This window comes from Rhinoraja longicauda, chromosome 21 (genome assembly GCF_053455715.1).
Source record: "Rhinoraja longicauda isolate Sanriku21f chromosome 21, sRhiLon1.1, whole genome shotgun sequence".
Classification (NCBI taxonomy): Eukaryota; Metazoa; Chordata; class Chondrichthyes; order Rajiformes; family Arhynchobatidae; genus Rhinoraja; species Rhinoraja longicauda.
In genome coordinates this window covers 8,138,284-8,157,820 of record NC_135973.1, presented here as the reverse complement: position 1 = coordinate 8,157,820, position 19,537 = coordinate 8,138,284, and the positions used below count along the sequence as shown (strand labels likewise).

At 47.0% G+C, this 19,537-nt stretch overlaps 1 protein-coding gene across 2 annotated transcripts in view; it reads left to right on the top strand.

Annotated features, from left to right (window-relative positions):
* Positions 1-19,537, top strand: part of pemt (phosphatidylethanolamine N-methyltransferase) — a 72,156-nt gene that overhangs the window by 23,640 nt on the left and 28,979 nt on the right. The gene's annotated exons all lie outside the window — the stretch shown is intronic.

Here is a 19,537-nt window from a genome sequence, read left to right as displayed (position 1 = left end):
TAGTTGATGCCAATGTGCTTAAATTTAAAATACCCATTTGATTGCTGCAAATAAGGCATTTGTGTTGTGAAACGAAGGGGAATTTCTAGTTTACGTTTAGTTTAGAGATACAGAGTGGAGACAGGCCCATTGGCCCACCAAGTCCGCGCCGACAAGCTCTCCCCGCATACTAACACCGTCCTACACAATTTAGAATTATACCAAAGCCAATTAGCCTACAAACCTGTACCTCTGTGGGGTGTGGGAGGACACGGGGAGAATGCAGGTCACGGGGAGAACGTACAAACTCTCCAGACAAGCTCCCGTAGTCTGGTTCGAATCCAGGTCTCTGGCGCTGTAAGGCATCGCCTACCGCTGCGCCACCATGCCACCCATTGTTGTTCATTATTTCATTACTCGATAGGGTATCACTCCTGTGAATAGAGGTGACACTTTCTGGCAACTTAGTCTTGGTGGAAGCACTGCAAGCTATGTGCTGTTATTTTCCATCTCTCCCTCCCTATCCCTTGTCCTTAGTGAGTTATTGGCAAGTATGGTTGACTCACCACTAATGATAAATTCTGCGTTATTATGTTCAATTCGCAATGAAATCCATGGATTGTTAATCTGTTGTCATACATAATAACCTGTTTACTTCTGAAATTATTAATAATATTGTACTTGCTAGGCAGCTTGTTATATTGGGCATTATGCATTTTAGTTCTCGGTGCCACACATCTTGAATCAGCCTATCCTAGTGGCAAAGGAACTGAAATCACAAACTTCAAATTGACCCAACTCTGATTTGTTCAAATATTAAAAATAATTTTGCAGCTCTTTTACTCAGTGTGTAGTTCCTACATAATTCTTATAGGTGACCATCAAGAAAGACTGACCTTTGGCAAAGAATTCACATAAGTTGGTGGGAAAGTTACATTATTTCAAGACGGTTTTGAGAATGCTGTTAAATAATTTCTTCAGTAAACATGGTAATTTTTTTGCCACTTCAGACCTTCTAAAGTATCAGGAATCTCTTGTCAGGATTGTGGGTTGTCTGCTCATCCTTCCCAAACGAGTGTATGTGGAGCCTCATCAGTGGGGACATTGTCCAGAGAGAGGATGATGATGTTGGTTTCTTGTTCTGCCAGTGGATTTCTTATAATGCAGAAGAAGGCTATTTGGAAGATTGGGTGCCTGCTGGCAACTCCGATCGTCCCATTCCACCTACTTATTTACCTCCGTTCCTTGTTAAGGGTGGCACAGTGGCAGAGTTGTTGCCTTACTGCGTCAGAGACCCAGGGTCAAACTTGACCTCGACTGCTCTCTGTATGGAGTTTGTACATAGTCAAGTGTGTGTTATTGCCACATGTCCCAGATACAACAATGAAATTCTTACTTGCTTACTTACTTCCTTTCTTATTTAATGAAATTCTCTCTGTGGCACGTGGGTTTTCTCCGGGTGCTCCGGCTTCCTTGCACACTCCAAAGACATACAGGTTTATAGGTTAATTGGCTTCAAAAGACAATAGGTGCAGAAGGAGGCCATTCGGCCCTTCGAGCCAGCACCGCCATTCAATGTGATCATGGTTGATCATTCTCAATCAGTACCCCGTTCCTGCTTTCTCCCCATACCCCCCGATTCCGCTATCCTTGAGCTCAATCTAGCTCTCTCTTGAATGCATTCAGAGAATTGGTCTCCACTGCCTTCTGAGGCTTCATTAAAATTGGCCTTGTTATGTAGGATAGTGTTAATGTACGGGATGATCACTGGTCAGCGTGGCTGAAGAGATTGTTTCCACGCTCTATCTCTAAATTAAATTTGTTAGATATCAATCTGCAAGAGTTTGGCTCCATTAGGGACTCCGTTGTTTAAGGTGACAGTGTGTATTCTTCTTTCGTGTCCATCGCTCAAATGTTACATCGCTGTCATCGTCCGTCCTGAAAAGGGGCGCAAGCTTCCGGCGACAATCAGTGGGAGCCATCACTTGTACAGTAGCCGATGGTGGTAGCAGAATTAGCTCAGGACACTTCCAGTTTCCAGCCCCGCGACCTGGACGCTTCTGCTACAGTTTGTATGAGGTGACCAGAGGAAAAAGACAGATTTCTGAAGATGACCAGATTTGAGAATAATTGACCACAGCGGCATGCAACACCCCTGTTCAAAGCCACACTTGCTTGACCCATTGATTCTTCTAGTAGGCATTGGACCCTCTTGTTCAGTATGGGTGCAGCAGGACTGCATTTCATGTTCCCCGAGGACTGTAACTCAGTGAAAACCTTCTTTAAAAAAAAAATAATTACAACCACTTATTTTTCTGTTTCCAGTGTGAGGGCAGTAGCAAATCAAATTTTGCTCTTGGCTTTGTCCTAATAAACCTGGTAAATAAATTTAATCCGTTCAGTTTATATATAACGGAAAACATATTCACATTTGTATAATTGAAAATCCCCAGGGCCAGACTGCCACTAGAACTAAATGCTAAAATACCTCTCAGAAAAGGTGCACACAAATTTTCATACAATGCCTTAAGCGGTGATGAACCGATAATATATTCTTAATAATATATTTGTGTATATATTCTTTCTTGGTCTTTTTTTCCTTTCCCCCTGCCCAAGATTACCAGTATGGCACAAAATGCTGGAGTAACTTAGCGGGACAGGCAGCATCTCTGGAGAGAAGGAATGGGTGACGTTTTGTGTCGAGACCCTTTCCTTCTGTCCAGAGATGCTTCCTGTCCTGCTGAGTTACTCCAGCATCTTGTGCCTACCTTCCATTTAAACCAGCATCTGCAGTTCTTTCCTGCACATTACCAGTAGGAGATCTTGTTCTCCAGTGACATTCATGAATAAGTCACTGCCTTGCTTTCCCTCCTTGAACTGTTTGAATACATTTGCACATGAGTGTGTATCAATGTGATTTGCAGTGCTGGTTAGAAGTTGCTGTATTAGTTAAAGTTCCTGTGCAGAACGAAGAACATTAATAATTATTTGGAAACGGCTATTAGTCACAGTTCATATTACACCAAATCAGATTTGCAAATTGGGTTCGAGTAGGTGAGTGGACAAAAATGAATTTCATTTAAATGCATCACTATTGGCGTCACGGTGATTTGGAAGTACTAAGAGCATGAAAAACCTACTTGTCAATAAACATGATGCTATTTCTACACATGTTGAGCTATGTATGCCTCTCCCGATGAATCATCAGGCCAGAGGTTAAGTCCGTGTTTCCTCCAAGAATCGGGATTGATTAGAGAACGATCATGGTAACTTGAAGATATCTTCTGAGAACTGCATCAGAAGATATCTAGAATCCAAAAATATAACTGAAGTTGTTTCCCCTCCCCCCCCCCCCCCCCCCCGTCTTTAGTGCCAAATTGAGTGATCAGCAAGTGCAGGAATCAACAGGAATGATGATTCTGGAACATAAGGTTGTAAGCTATGGAAAATATTAGCAGAAAATAAACTGGAGGGAAGAACAGATGAAACAAAAAGCCAAGAAAATCTTTCAGGAAAAATCCCATTTGTTATGTGAAGTGGATATTACATTCTTGTACAGCAACTTCTTTAGCAATATGATTAGCAGCCCAATGCTTAGACATCCATTAAACAAAACGAGAGGAAAAGCTTATGGCTAATTTGGAAAAGAAAGTTAGTTATCGGCAAGATATTTCCAGAAAAATAAAGGGCAGTCATCAAGTATTTGGAGTATTGCGTGCAGTTCTGGGTCGGCCCATTACAGGAGGGATGTGGAGGCTTTGGAGAGGGTGCAGAGGAGGTTTACCAGAATGATGGGGAACCAGATAACAGAATGATAGGATAGACAGTCAGAATCTTTTTCCCAGGGTGGAAAAAAAGATCAAACACTAGAGGGCCAGCGTGGAAACGGGTCCTTCCTCCCACTGAGTTCACGCCAATCAGTGATGTTCCACCCCTGTATACTAACGCTATCTATCCTACATACTAGGGACAATTTACAGAAGCCAATTAACCTACAAATCTGTCATCTTTGGAGTGTGGGAGGAAACCGGAGCACCCGTAGAATACCCGCAGTCACAGGGAGAACGTACAGACGGTACCCATAGACAATAGAAAATAGGTGTAGGAGAAGCCCATTCGGCCCTTCGAGCCAGCACCGCCATTCAATGTGATCATGGCTGATCATTCTCAATCAGTACCCCGTTCCTGCCTTCTCCCCATACCCCCTGACTCCGTTATCCTCAAGAACTCTATCTAGCTCTCTCTTGAATGTGTTCAGAGAATTGGCCTCCACTGCCCTCTGAGGCAGAGAATTCCACAGATTCACAACTCTGACTAAAAAAGTTTTTCCTCATCTCTGTTCTAAATGGCCTACCCCTTATTCTTAAACTGTGGCCCCTGGTTCTGGACTCCCCCAACATTGGGAACATGTTTCCTGCCTCTAACGTGTCCAACCCCTTAATAATTTTATACGTTTCGATAAGATCCCCTCTCATCCTTCTAAATTCCAGTGTATACAAACCTAGTCGCTCCAGTCTTTCAACATATGACAGTCCCGCCATTCCGGGAATTAACCTAGTAAACCTACGCTGCACGCCCTCAATAGCAAGAATATCCTTCCTCAAATTTGGAGACCAAAACTGCACACAGTACTCCAGGTGCGGTCTCACTAGGGCCCTGTACAACTGCAGAAGGACCTCTTTGCTCCTATACTCAACTCCTCCTTCTCCCCATAGTCAGGATCGAACCCGGGACTCTGGTGCTGTAAGGCAGAAACTTCACCACTGCGCCACCGTGCCGCCCCTGTGGGATGATAGCATGCAGATCATATCATAAATGGTTTCATGGGCCTGGATTCGGCTAGTAAATAGGAGCAATAGACAATAGACAATAGGTGCAGGAGTAGGCCATTCAGCCCTTCGAGCCAGCACCGCCATTCAATGCGATCATGGCTGATCACTCTCAATCAGTACCCCGTTCCTGCCTTCTCCCCATACCCCCTAACTCCGCTATCCTTAAGAGCTCTATCCAGCTCTCTCTTGAAAGCATCCAACGAACTGGCCTCCACTGCCTTCTGAGGCAGAGAATTCCACACCTACACCACCCTCTGACTGAAAAAGTTCTTCCTCATCTCCGTTCTAAATGGCCTACCACTTATTCTTAAACTGTGGCCGCTTGTTCTGGACTCCCCCAACATTGGGAACATGTTATCTGCCTCTAATGTGTCCAATCCCCTAATTATCTTGTATGTTTCAATAAGATCCCCCCTCATCCTTCTAAATTCCAGTGTATACAAGCCCAATCGCTCCAGCCTTTCAACATACGACAGTCCCGCCATTCCGGGAATTAACCTAGTGAACCTACGCTGCACGCCCTCCATAGCAAGAATATCCTTCCTCAAATTTGGAGACCAAAACTGCACACAGTACTCCAGGTGCGGTCTCACCAGGGCCCGGTACAACTGTAGAAGGACCTCTTTGCTCCTATACTCAACTCCTCTTGTTACGAAGGCCAACATTCCATTGGCTTTCTTCACTGCCTGCTGTACCTGCATGCTTCCTTTCATTGACTGATGCACTAGGACACCCAGATCTCGTTGAACTCCCCCTCCTCCTAACTTGACACCATTCAGATAATAATCTGCCTTTCTATTCTTGCTTCCAAAGTGAATAACCTCACACTTATCTACATTAAACTGCATCTGCCATGTATCCGCCCACTCACACAACCTGTCCAAGTCACCCTGCAGCCTTATTGCATCTTCCTCACAATTCACACTACCCCCCAACTTAGTATCATCTGCAAATTTGCTAATGGTACTTTTAATCCCTTCGTCTAAGTCATTAATGTATATCGTAAATAGCTGGGGTCCCAGCACCGAACCTTGCGGTACCCCACTGGTCACTGCCTGCCATTCCGAAAGGGACCCATTTATCCCCACTCTTTGCTTTCTGTCTGTCAACCAATTTTCTATCCATGTCAGTACCCTACCCCCAATACCATGTGCCCTAATTTTGCCCACTAATCTCCTATGTGGGACCTTGTCGAAGGCTTTCTGAAAGTCGAGGTACACCACATCCACTGACTCTCCCTTGTCAATTTTCCTAGTTACATCCTCAAAAAATTCCAGTAGATTTGTCAAGCATGATTTCCCCTTCGTAAATCCATGCTGACTCGGAATGATCCCGTTACTGCTATCCAAATGCTCAGCAATTTCGTCTTTTATAATTGACTCCAGCATCTTCCCCACGGTGGTGCTGGGTTTCTGCTGACTGTCAAAGAATTCCAGATGTGCTTTGTAGCTGGAGCCTGTTCTGACCCCCTGTACCTGATCAGCTGAACTGAACCATGTGGGGAAAGCAGTATCTGTCTTCCAGAATCAGCTGAGTTCAGGGGAGTGGAATTGACATCACAGATACTAATCCCCATAGAAGTAAAATTCAGACACGTGGGGCAGAGAGTTTATCAATTCCATTCTATGTAATCACCTGTTAAAATGTAAAACAATATGCATAAATCAGTAATATGAGTCTTATCTGGTTTACATCATTGTGTTCAGTTTCTTTTTGCAAGAGTGAAAGAATTGGAAAAAAATATTAGTAGGAACTTTTCAAGTTTTTCCATCTGTACCATTAGGAGGTTACAGCTATTAATGATGGAATGTGTAGAAACATAGAAAATAGGTGCAAGAGTAGGCCATTCGGCCCTTCGAGTCAGCACCGCCATTCAATATGATCATGGCTGATCGTCCAAAATCAGTACCCCGTTCCTGCTTTCTCCCCATATCCCTTGATTCCGTGAATGAGGTGAATCAACATTTATTAAAGTGAAGATAGACACAAAGCTGGAGTAACTCATCAGGTCCGCTGAGTTACGCCAGCTTTTTGTGTCTATCTTTGGTTTAAACCAGCATCTGCAGTTCCTTCCTACACATTTATTAGTTTAAAAATTGGATCCTGCCAAACCTACGTACAATACAGAGGATGATAAATTCATTCGAAACTCTAGATCTGCCTCTTATCGGGAGAACCACAGGGAGAATAATGAAAATAAAGTGATTTAATAAAATTATAAAGAGAAAACAAAATAATGAACAGTTAAGTATGTAACTGTTGGACTGAAATAAGAAAATCAATGCTTGCGAAGAGCTGACCCAGATTATTGAGGCATAGTTGATGAAAATGCTCAAATGGTATTCAGTTAGATGTTAGGACGCCACAATGGAGCAGTGATAGAGTTGCTGCCTCTCAGCGCCAGAGACCCGGGTTCGATCCTGACTGTGGGTGCTGTCTGTACAGAGTTTGTATGTTCTCCCTGTGATTGCGTGGGTTTTCTCCAGGTGCTCCGGTTTCCTCTCTCGTTACAAAAACGTGAAGTTTTGTAGATTAATTGACCTCTAAATTGTCCCTCATGTGTAGGATAGAACTAGTGTATGGGTGATTGCTGGTCGACATGGACGCGGTGGGCCAAAGGGCCTGTTTCCATGCTGTATCTCTACACTAAACTATGCGGATATGTTCCTCAAAGAAGGAAATGAGTGCATGAAAAAAATCAAGTTGCATGAAAAATAGATTAAACACAAATGTAAAATATATTCATTTAACAAAACTAAATTCATGGGGAGGTAGAATTTACAGTTGAGAAATGAAAGGGAAGTCGATCAATAAATTAAATAATACGTTAAGATTTTATCAGCATATTGTTGTATTCAAGAATGGAAGGAAATCTAGATATTAAATATTAAAAATTGTACCATGCAAAGTGAAATTTAGTTTCTTACTAAGAATTGTGCCACAGTTCAGGCACATCAAAGGTTTCAAAGGTCTTTTATTGTCACATATACCAATTAAGGTACAGTGATGTTCGATTCACCATACAGCTATACTAAAAAAAGCATCAAGACACACAACTACATGAGTTAACATAAACATCCACCACAGCGGATTCCTCACTGTGATGGAAGGCAATAAAGTCAAATCTTCTTCCCCCCCTTTATTCTCCCGCGGTCGGGGAAGTCGAACCATCCGTCGGGGCGATCGAAGCTCCCGCAGCCGGCAATTGAAGCCCCCGCCTCAGGGCGATCCAAGCTCCCGCGTCGGGGCGGTCGAAGCTCCTATAACATAACATAACAACACTTTATTGTCACTCGGCACAACACCGAGCGAAATTTCAGCAGTCACACAAAACACAGCAAAAAAGAAAAGAACACAGGACACCCGACCCCAACACAAACATCCATCACAGTGACTCCAAACACCCCCTCACTGTGATGGAGGCAACAAAACTTCCCCTCTCGTCCCCCCGCACCCACGGACAGGCAGCTCGACCCCTACCGAGGCAAACGACACGCACAGCCCCCGCAAGGGGATGGAAGGCCCCGCGGCCGAGCCGCCCCGGGCACCGAAACGTCCCGCAGCCACACCGGGCGATGTTAAATCCAGCGGCCAAGCCGCACCGGGCACTGAAACGTCCCGCGGCCGAACAGCGCTGACGATGTTAAGTCCAGTGGCCAAGCCACACCGGGCACTGAACGTCCCGCGGCCACACCGGGCGATGTTAAGTCCAGCGGCCAAGCCGCACCGGGCACTGAAACGTCCCGCGGCCGAGCCGCACCGGGCACTGAAACGTCCCGCAGTCGCACCGGGCACTGAACGTCCCGCGGCCGAGCCGCACCGGGCACTGAAACGTCCCGCGGCCGCACCGGGGGATGTTAAGTCCAGCGGCCGAGCCGCACCGGGCACTGAAACGTCCCGCGGCCGAGCCGCGCCTGCGATGTTAAGGCCCACAGCCGAGCCGCGCCGGGCGTTGGAAGGCCCGCAGCCGAGCCGCGCCCAGGGGAAGAGACCCAATAAAAGAAAGGTTTCCCCCCGCCCCCCCCCCCCCACCCCACAACCCCCCACCACACATACACAGCCAAAAACAGAAACAAAAACCATCCCAACACCGACACAAACAAAAAAAAAGAAAAAAAGACAACAGACTGCCAGAGAGCCGCAGCCGTTAGGCGCAGCCAACTCCTCCCATGGCTTGGAGCTCCCGAAGTCGGTCTCTAACCAGGGACTGCGAGCTCCACGATGTTTAAGTTGATCTTCATTCAGGGGAAGTAAATAGAATTGGTCCACAGATGAAGGGGGAAAGGTTTATAGGGATTTTTAGGTATTAGTTTTAGTTTTAGAGATAGATACAGCGCAGAAGCAGGCCCTTTGGCCCAGCGATTCCCGCACGTTAACACTATCCTACACTAGGGACAATTTTTACATATATACCAAGCCAATTAACCTACAAGCCTGCACGTCTTTGGAGTGTGGGAGGAAACTGAATTGGAGAAACCCACCCAGGTCACAGGGAGAACGTACAGTAGAAAAGCACCCGTAGCCAGGATTGAACCTGGGTCTCTGGTGCTGTAAGGCAGCAACTCCACCACTGCATCACCATGCCGCCACTAGGAATCTGAGGGGTAACTTTTCAGCACAAAGAGTGGTGGGTGTATGGAACGGGCTGCCGGAGGAGGTAGTTGAGGCAGGGAATATCGCAACATTTAAGCAGCAATTAGACTGGTACTTGGATCAGACAGGTTTAGATAGACTGGTACTTGGATCAGACAGGTTTAGAGGGACATGGGGCAAACGCAGGCAGGCGGGAATAGTATTGATGGGACATACAATGCAGAGCTTTATTGTCATTCGGTACCGAGATACTGAACGAAATTACATTTCCAGCAGTCACAAAACACAACAAAAAAGAAAAGAACACAAGACACACGACCCCAACACAAACATTCATCACAGTGACTCCAAACACCCCCTCACTGTGATGGAAGGCAACAAAACTTCCACTCTCTTCCCCCACGCCCACGGACGGACAGCTCGACCCCTACCGAGGCGACCGACCCGCCCAGCCCCCGCAAGGGGATGGAGGTCCCCGCGGCCGAGCCGCACCAGGCACTGAAACGTCCCGCGGCCGAGCCATACCGGGCGATGGAAGGCCCCGCGGCCGAGCCGCGCCGGCGATGTTAAGTCCCGCGGCCGAGCCGCACCGGGCGCTGCTATGTCCCGCGGCCGAGCCGCGCCGGCGATGTTAAGTCCAGCAGCCGTGCCGGGCGATGGAAGGCCCCGCAGCCGAGCCGTACCGAGCGCTGAACTGTCCCGCGGCCAAGCCGCACAGAGCGGTGGAAGGCCCCACGGCCGTACCGGGCGATGGAAGGCCCGGCGGCCGAGCCGCGCCGACGATGTTAAGTCCCGCGGCCGAGCCGCACTGGGCGCTGCTAAGTCCCGCGGCCAAGCCGCGCCGGCGATGTTAAGTCCAGCAGCCGTGCCAGGCGATGGAAGGCCCCGCGGCCGAGCCGCACTGAGCGCTGAACCGTCCCGCGGCCAAGCCGCACCGAGCGGTGGAAGGCCCCACGGCCGTACCGGGCGATGGAAGGCCCCGCGGCCGAGCCGCGCCCCGAGGAAGAGACCTAAAAAAAGAAAGGTTTCCCCCACACCACCCCACCACCCCCCACGCAGCCACACGTGAGTCGGGTTGGGCAGAAGGGCCTGTTTCCACACTATGACTCTTGAGAACAATCGGAGCCGTTTGCTGTTTAAAGATTCTCCACTTGATTTCCTGGTAACCCTAAAGTAAACATCCTCCTAATCTACTTTTTCTGATTCCTATTGCAAGAACCCATTTTCCGAAAGTAATCTTTGTTCCCTGTGAGCCAAAACATGACCTTGCAAGCAAAGTAATCTGGACAATTAGACTGAAAATAGAAGACATGAAATTTTATATCATTTCATAAGTGCTTGCACTCCCATCTTATGCCAACGGTAAAATTATACAAAACTGAAATATAAAACCAAAGCGGATTGTTTGAGACAGAGGTCAGCAACTATCAATAGACAATAGACAATAGGTGCAGGAGTAGGCCATTCAGCCCTTCGAGCCAGCACCGCCATTCAATGCGATCATGGCTGATCACTCTCAATCAGTACCCCGTTCCTGCCTTCTCCCCATACCCCCTCACTCCGCTACCCTTAAGAGCTCTATCCAGCTCTCTCTTGAAAGCATCCAACGAACTGGCCTCCACTGCCTTCTGAGGCAGAGAATTCCACACCTTCACCACTCTCTGACTGAAAAAGTTCTTCCTCATCTCCGTTCTAAATGGCCTACCCCTTATTCTTAAACTGTGGCCCCTTGTTCTGGACTCCCCCAACATTGGGAACATATTTCCTGCCTCTAATGTGTCCAATCCCCTAATTATCTTATATGTTTCAATAAGATCCCCCTCATCCTTCTAAATTCCAGTGTATACAAGCCCAATCGCTCCAGCCTTTCAACATACGACAGTCCCGCCATTCCGGGAATTAACCTAGTGAACCTACGCTGCACGCCCTCCATAGCAAGAATATCCTTCCTCAAATTTGGAGACCAAAACTGCACACAGTACTCCAGGTGCGGTCTCACCAGGGCCCGGTACAACTGTAGAAGGACCTCTTTGCTCCTATACTCAACTCCTCTTGTCATCAATAAGGCTAGCCTGTTTCAAGAAAATTAATTGCTTCAGAATCATTATTTCACGTAGCCTTGGCTGATACTGTGTAAAGAAAACCTTTCACTTGAGAGTGGAAACGCCAAAGCTCTCGAGTGGCCTCCAGCCTGTAATGATATGAAAGGCATTGATGAACGACAACCTGACCTCTGCAAGTTCACGTTAGCTTTGACGAGGATTGTCACAAAGATAAAAAGGATTTAAAATAATTCAATTTGAAGTCATTTCTAATCTACACCTCCGTTGAATATCAATTCGCTTTGAAGGGCTTAAGCGACCTGGTTTCCAAGGCCGTCGGGAAAGGAACACGAATCACTGCTTTATTACAGTGGGTTCACCAACCCAAACACCGCAGAACCTTCACTTAAATGAATGAATGAATAGGTTTATTGGCCAAGTATGTACATATACAAGGAACTTCTACACTATTGACGAGAGCAAAGCATAATAAAGTCAGAATTGGTCATAATAAGGTCAGTCACTGAGTTAAACTGTCAGCAAATTGGAGTCGGGGTAAGTGGCTTGGGCAGGATTTGCAGCATTATCTGTTTACAGCAAAGTAACTGATTTTTTTCCAACAGCAACAGGAAGCCAAATATACTGTAAAACCCACAACAAATCATCTTATCAGGCTAGGACTTTATTCCTTGGAGCATGGGAGGCGGGTTGATCTTATAGAGGTGCATAAAATCATGAGGTGCATAGATAGATAGGTGAATGCACACAGACTGTTTTCCCCACAATCGAGAACTGGAGGGAATAGGTTTAAGGTGAGGGGAAAGATTTAAAAGGAACCTGAAAGGCAACATTTTTAGCACACAGATGGTCGGGGAGGGGCAACCACAGACAGGTATAACAATACATGGGATAAAGGCATTAAATGCTGGAGGAACACAGTTCAGACAGCATCTGTGGAAAGCATGGATAGGTGACATTTTGGCCCGGCATCTTTCTTCAGGCTGACTGCAGGGAGTGGGGTGGGCGGGTGAGAAAGCTAGAAGAGAGGAGGGGCAGGACAGGGCATGGCCGTTTATAGGAGAACACTGGCGAGGGTTTGTTTTCATAGGCAGATTGTTGGACAAAGGCCAAAGAGGAGATAACAGCGGACGTGAGCCCATAAAGATAAAAGAGATGCGAATTGTGAAGCTTGAAGAAAGAAAAGTTGCAAATTGTGAAGCTGGAGGAAGGAATGTAGGTGGAGGGGAGAAACCGGTGTAATGTCAGCCAGGGTTCAGAGGAGGGGAGTGTGGAGAGGGAAAGAAAGGGGGGGGGGAGTTTAGGGAGGATGACAAAATATAAATATGTTCAGGTATATGGATAGGAAATGTATAAAGGGATAGGCGTCAGAAGTGCAGCAAATGGGATTACTGAATATGAGCATTGTGTTTGCAAGGGCAGGATGGGCTGAAGGGCCTGTTTCCATGCTTCATGATTCTATGTCTTCAATAATTTAGTGATACAGATACGGCACGGAAATAGGCCCTTTCGGCCCACCCCTGTCCGCGCCAACCAGCGATTCCCGCACATTAACACCATCCTATAGGATATCCCCACTCGGGACAATTTGTACATTTACCAAGCCAATTAACCTACAAACCTGTACGTCTTTGGAGTGTGGGGGGAAACCGAAGGTCTCGGAGAAAACCCACGCAGGTCGTGGAGAACGTACAAACTCCGTACAGACAGCACCCGTAGTCGGGATCGAACCTGGGTCTCCGGCGGTGCATTCGCTGCAAGGCAGCAACTCTACCGCTGCGCCACCGTGCCGCCATTAATAATACATCACTGAAACATGCCTTGTGTCCCTTGGAGTTTGACGAAGGGTCCCGATACTTTTCTCCAGAGATGCTGCCTGACCCGCTAAGTTGCTCCAGCGCTTTGTGTCTTTCCTGTGTCCACCATGTCCATGCCGATCGTGAAGTCACTGCCCATATTAATTCAATTGGGTCTGTAACCTTCTATGCCAGGTGCTCATTGATACTTACACGTCGTGATAGCGCTTGCCTCTGCCGTCTTCCATGGGAGAGTGATCCCGTTGCCGAGCACCCTCTGAATGTAACAGCTCTTTTGCAAATCCTCTTCAACATTGCCCAAAACCCATATCCTTCAGTTTTAGGCAACTCTGCCAAGGGGAAAGGTTTCCCTATTCCCTATCGATCGAACCCGGGTCTCCGGCGCTGCAAGCTCTGTGAGGCAGCAACTCTACCGCTGCACCACCGTGGCCTCTGTGGTTATGAGCTTCCAGACACAAAAACAACACAAAAACATCAACGTCTGCTTTCTATTACTTATTATTATCATGCTGTTTTAGGGTCCAAGTTGCTAGATTGGTGTATGATGTCATCCCAAATCGAGAAATAAATGCTTTTAATTGATTAATTGCCATGCATGCAATTTGCAATAAGCAATAAGCCTCAATTTACTGCATTTTGCTGGATAGATAATCTGGATAAATGGTTCTGTTATAGGTTTATTTGCACATTGAAAATAGACACAAAATGCTGGAGCAACTCAGCGGGACAGGCAGCACCTCTGGAGAGAAGGAATGGGTGACGTTTTGGGTCTAAACTACACATTTAGTTGTGGCCTGGTGTCCTGTGACCTGCGGTGAATCCAGTCTCATGGCTTCATGATGCTCAGGCAAAAACAAAATCAAATTTGTACTTTTATCTCCAAATCAAGCCAACAATTTATGAAGTTGTTCCTGTTCCAGCCACAGAATGATGTGAGCGGAGCTGGGTCAGGATCTTTAACCTTCCAAGCAGCTGCTCCTGGACCCAAAGAGAGGGATTTTCAATTAAGCTGAGAAAGGAGCTGGAATCCAGCTCAAAGCTGCTGCCATATCTCTCTAACCTTCTCCAAAATAACCCCACCATGGGGTGGAGCAGATGCCAGGGGGCTTCCTGACCATTGAATTCTAATAAAGCATTGGGAAATGCGGTTAAAACCCAGAAAACTGCTAAATCAACAAGCCTACTGAAAGGTTTTTGCTTGCCAGTTCCATCTAACTTTAATGATCTGGTTCTTATCATCTTGTTGTTTGTCGTATTTACGTATGGCACACGGCACGGTGGCGCAGCGGTAGAGTTGCTGCCTCACAGCGCTTGCAGTGCCGCCAACCCGGGTTCGATCCCGACTACGGGCGCTGTCTGTACGCTCTCCCCGTGACCGCGTGGGTTTTCTCTGAGATCTTCGGTTTCCTCCCACACTCCAAAGACGTACAGGTATGTAGGTTAATTGGATTGGTAAATGTAAAAACTGTCCCTAGTGGGTATAGGGTAGTGTTAGTGTGCGGGGATCGCTGGGCGGCGCGGACCCGGTGGGCCGAAAGAGCCTGTATCTCTAAACTAAACTAAACTAGATAGTTGTGTAGGAGGGAACTGCAGATGCTGGTTTAGACCGAAGATAGACACAAAAAGCTGGAGTAACTCAACGGGACAGGCAGCGTCTAAGGTTTTGGCTCAGTTTGAGCGTTGTATTTTAGGAAGGAGGTCTAGACCTGTGTCAAATGTGGAGAAATTGGGATTGTTTGCCATAAAAGAGAGGGAAGGTAGTGTTGGGAAGGATTTTGATAAAGAAAACAAAAACTCACGTAACAGCTGCCTTGATCTCCTTGATGGCCCAAAACCCTTCTTGGCCGAGGAAATACTTTATGGCAAGCTGCAAATGTAGCGGCTGTTATGTGCACTAACACAACAATCAACACGATGATAAGAACTAGGTGGCTTGTTTTTAATGATGCAGTTTGTTTAAAAATAATTATCGATTACTCCCCCGCTTATCTTACATAGAAACGTAGAAAATAGGTGCAGGAGGAGGCCATTTGGCCCTTCGAGCCAGCAGCACCATTCATTGTGATTTTGGCTGATCACCCACAATCAGTAACCTGTGCCTGCCTTCTCCCCACATCCCTTGATTCCACTGGCCCCCAGAGCTCTATCTAACTCTACCTTGCTCTATCTAGTTCCATCTTGAAAGTAGAAATCTTAAGTTTCCACCAAAGAGCCCAAACGTGTATTTAATGTTTCACCCATAACACTGCACCTCTGACAATGTTACACTCCTTCACTGCTGCTCTGGGTACAACTTGATCCCACAACCATGACCTTAACAAAGCTACCGATGAAGCAATGATCCAACAAAATGGGTAGCCACATGTCACCGATTTAAAAATAATTGGCAAAAGGTTAGCAGCAAGCGAGAACAAAAGACTTTTTTACATTTATTATCCTAACATGACATGGCTGTGTTTTCCTGAACTGAAGAGCTAATTGAGTCAATGTGCCAGAAGGAACTACAGATGCTGGTTTACACCGAAGAAAGACACAAGATGCTGGAGTAGCTCAGCGGGTCAGGCAGCATCTCTGGAGAGGAGTAGGTGACGTTTTGGGTCGAGACCCTTCTTCAGACTGAGAGTCAGGGGAGAGGGAAACTGGAGGTGTGAAAAGGTACAGAACAAATCAGAGCCGGCACCGATGACCAAGAAAAGGTGGAGCCCACAATGGCCACGGCCTCTTGCCTCTTGCCCGGCAACAGTCGTTCCCTCACCTCTCGCCCGTCGACAGTCAACGTTGAACGCACGGGCACTGGTAAGTGCCTCTCGCAGCCAACAGCTCCACGGAGGGGAGTGGGCGTGGCGGCCGACTAGGTGGAGGGGAGGGTGGGGGGAAAAGGGGGACAGTGGGGGTGGGGGGAGTCGGGGGGGAGGGGGTCGGAGAGAGGGGGTATGGGGAGGAGGGGGTGGGGGGAGGGGGCAGTGGGGGTGGGGGAACAGTGGGGGTGGGGGGAAGGGAGAGTGGGGGAGGGGAGAATGTGGGTGTGGGGAGGGGAGGGAGGTGGGTGACAGGAGAGGGGGAGGGGGGGTGGAGGCAGGGCTGGGGGGGTGGGGGCAGGGGAGGGACAAGTGGGGGTCTGGTAGGTGGGATGGAGTGGGTCAGTGGGGGGGAGGAGGGGGGGGATAAGGGGGATTGAATGTGGGGGTTGAGGGTGCTACACCAATACAGGGGAGGCTTTGAGTCCAGGGCTCACTCAGTGACGACACCCTCTCCCCTTCCCTGTCCCCCCTCTACGAGGAATGGGCCCAACGGGTCCACTTGGTCTAGTTATTTATATATCTGTAGATAGACACAAAATGCTGGAGTAACTCAGCGGGACAGGCCGCATCTCTGGAGAGAAGGAATGGGAGACATTTTGGGTCGAGACCCTTCTTCAGACTGAAGAAACCAGCACCTGCAGTTCCTTCCTACCAGTATTTATCCGTAGACAGCTTCAAGTTGAGCAGAATTTCGGCTTCGCACGTAATATTTGGGAGAGGGACCACGAGGCATTTTTCGGCTCTCAGCAACAGACGTCAGACTTGGTATTTCACATCCGAGAGAACGAGACGCATACTGTCTGGCAAATGATTCTGCATTCAGAAACAAATCACGCTCTTGTTTTCCTTTGTATCCCATTCCCTTGACGTTTTTGATGCTTTGTTCGTGCATCATTTGGGCACTTAACTCCGGCACCTCATGTTGCTTTAACAGCGAGCTGAAGTAACCACGCTGCTCCCCTGATTATTTCCCTCGGTTCATTTTTGCAGTCGTCACGGCTAACAGCTTGGGCCAGTGTGTTTGTCGCTGATCCAGCAGCATGTTTAGCTCCAGCCTGTTACTGTCACGTGTAGCGAGGTAGAGTGTAAAGCTTTGTTTTGCAAGCCATACGATCAGATCCGATGGCAAAGTGCTTGAGTAGCTCAGTGGGTCAGGCGGCATCTGCGGAGAGAATGGATGGACGACATCTCATTTTAAAAAAACGACTACGGGTGCCATCTGTACGGAGTTTGTACGTTCTCCCTGTGACCTGCGTGGGTTTTCTCTGAGATCTCTGGTTTCCGCCCACGCTCCAAAGACGCACAGGTTTGTAGGTGAATTATCTTGGGGTGTAATTGTAAATTGTCCCTCGTGTGTGTGTGTGTGTAGGATAATGCAAGTGTGTGGGGATCGCTGTTTAGCACGGACTCGGTGGGCCGAAGGGCCTGTTTCCGCATGGTATTTCTAAATTAAACTAAACCAAACTAAACTAAGAAGAAGGATCCCGACCTGAAGCTTCACCTATCCATTCCCTCCACAAATGCTGCCTGACCCAATGAGTTGCCCCAGCCCTTTGTGTTTTGCACAGGATTCCACCATTTGCAGTTCTTTGTATCTCCGTGTTCTGGGCAACGTGTTATAGGAAAGATGTTGTCAAGCTGGTAAGGGTCAGAGATGTTGCCAGGACTAGAGGGTCGGAGCTATAGGCAGAGGTTGAGCAGGCTGGGACTCTATTCCTTGGAGCGCCAGAGGATGAGGGGTGATCTTATAGAGATGTACAAGATCATGAGAGGAATAGATCGTGTAGATGCACAGAATCTCGTGCCCAGAGTAGGTGAATCGAGGACCAAAGGACGTAGGATTAAGGAGAAGATTTAATAGGAATCTGAGGGGTAACCTTTTCACACAAAGGGTGGTGGGTGTATGGAACTAGCTGCCAGAGGAGGTAGTTGAGGCAGGGACTATCGCAACATTTAAGAAACAGTTAGACAGGTTTGGAGGGATATGAACAAAATGCTGGGAGGTGAGACGAGTGTAGCTGGGACATGGTGGGCAAGTTAGGCTGAAGGGCCTGTTTCCACACTGTATCACCCTATGACTCTATGACTCCAGCTGAAGGAATGGACCTGACTAAAGATCACTGACGAGCAACATTATCTCTGTTTCTCTCTCCATGTATGCTGCCTGGCCTGCTGAGTATTTTTGGCATCTTTTTGCTTCAATGCTGCTTGCTGTCACTAAAATCATTGGGCTCGAACTCACTGATGGGGAACTGGTGATTGAAACAAGGAACTGTAGATGCTGGTTTACAAAAAGAAAACACTTTTATTAATAAGGAATGGATTTAGTTTAAGTTGAAATGGTCCTGTTAATTTAATCTTATTGGCATTTCAGTTCCCCAGATTTCATTTGTAATATAATTTTGAGTTAATTAATTAGATAGTCCTGGTGTAATGTGTGTTTCCACAACACTACTTGGATATTACACAATTGTTGAACTAGGGAATAATGTTTATATCACACAAGCTGAATTGATTAGAACTTTGATCAGGAACTAAAGAACCACTTAGAAGTGACTTTGGGAAAAATAGAAGCAGAAAAACAGCCGCCTTGAGGAAAAAACAGTCTGGAGGGGAAAAAAAACTTTTGATGGAACCTCCCCAGAGTAACCCAACACTATTGTGCCTTAAGAATACAGCTGCTAGTTTCACTGAGAGTAGCCAGTGAACTTGACAAGTTATTGCTTCTGTGGTCACTAATACTCTGTGAAATAATGTAACATATACACTTTAGTATTCTCTATAACAAAAATCTACTTACAGCTGCTGAAAAGACCTCTGCATTCAAAAATCCTACTGAAGAAAGAACTTTGAGGGGGGGAAAAACTAAATAGGAAACTGAGGGGTAACTTTTTTACACAAAGGGTAGTGGGTATATGCAATGAGCTGCCGGAGGAGGTAGTCGAGGCAGGGACTATCAAACAGTTCAAGAGACATTTGGACAGGTACATCGACAGGATAGATTTAGAGGGCTATCGGCCTCTAACCCCCTTTTCCCGATGACCACAATTGTTTTAAACTAGCATCTGCAGTTCCTTATGTAGGAAAGAACTGCAGATGCTGGTTTTAATCGAAGATAGACACAAAATGCTGGATTAACTCAGCGGGACGGGCAGCATCTCGAGACCCCTTCTTCAGACTGATCAGACTAATCAGACTGGTCACCCATTCCTTCTCTCCAGAGATGCTGCCTGTCCCGCTGAGTAACTCCAGCATTGTGCGTCCATCTGCAGTTCCTTCCTACGCATTCTGTTTTAATAACATCATTCTTTTGGTAGGAACACAACTATTACGCTGTGGCAGAACTATCTGCAATAACTTTCTCACTTCCGAATTGATTGTTCAGTTGTCAAAAGATGCCAAGCTGAAAGAAAATGCATTGTTCAAGCAACAAAGCTGATTCACATTTAATTTAT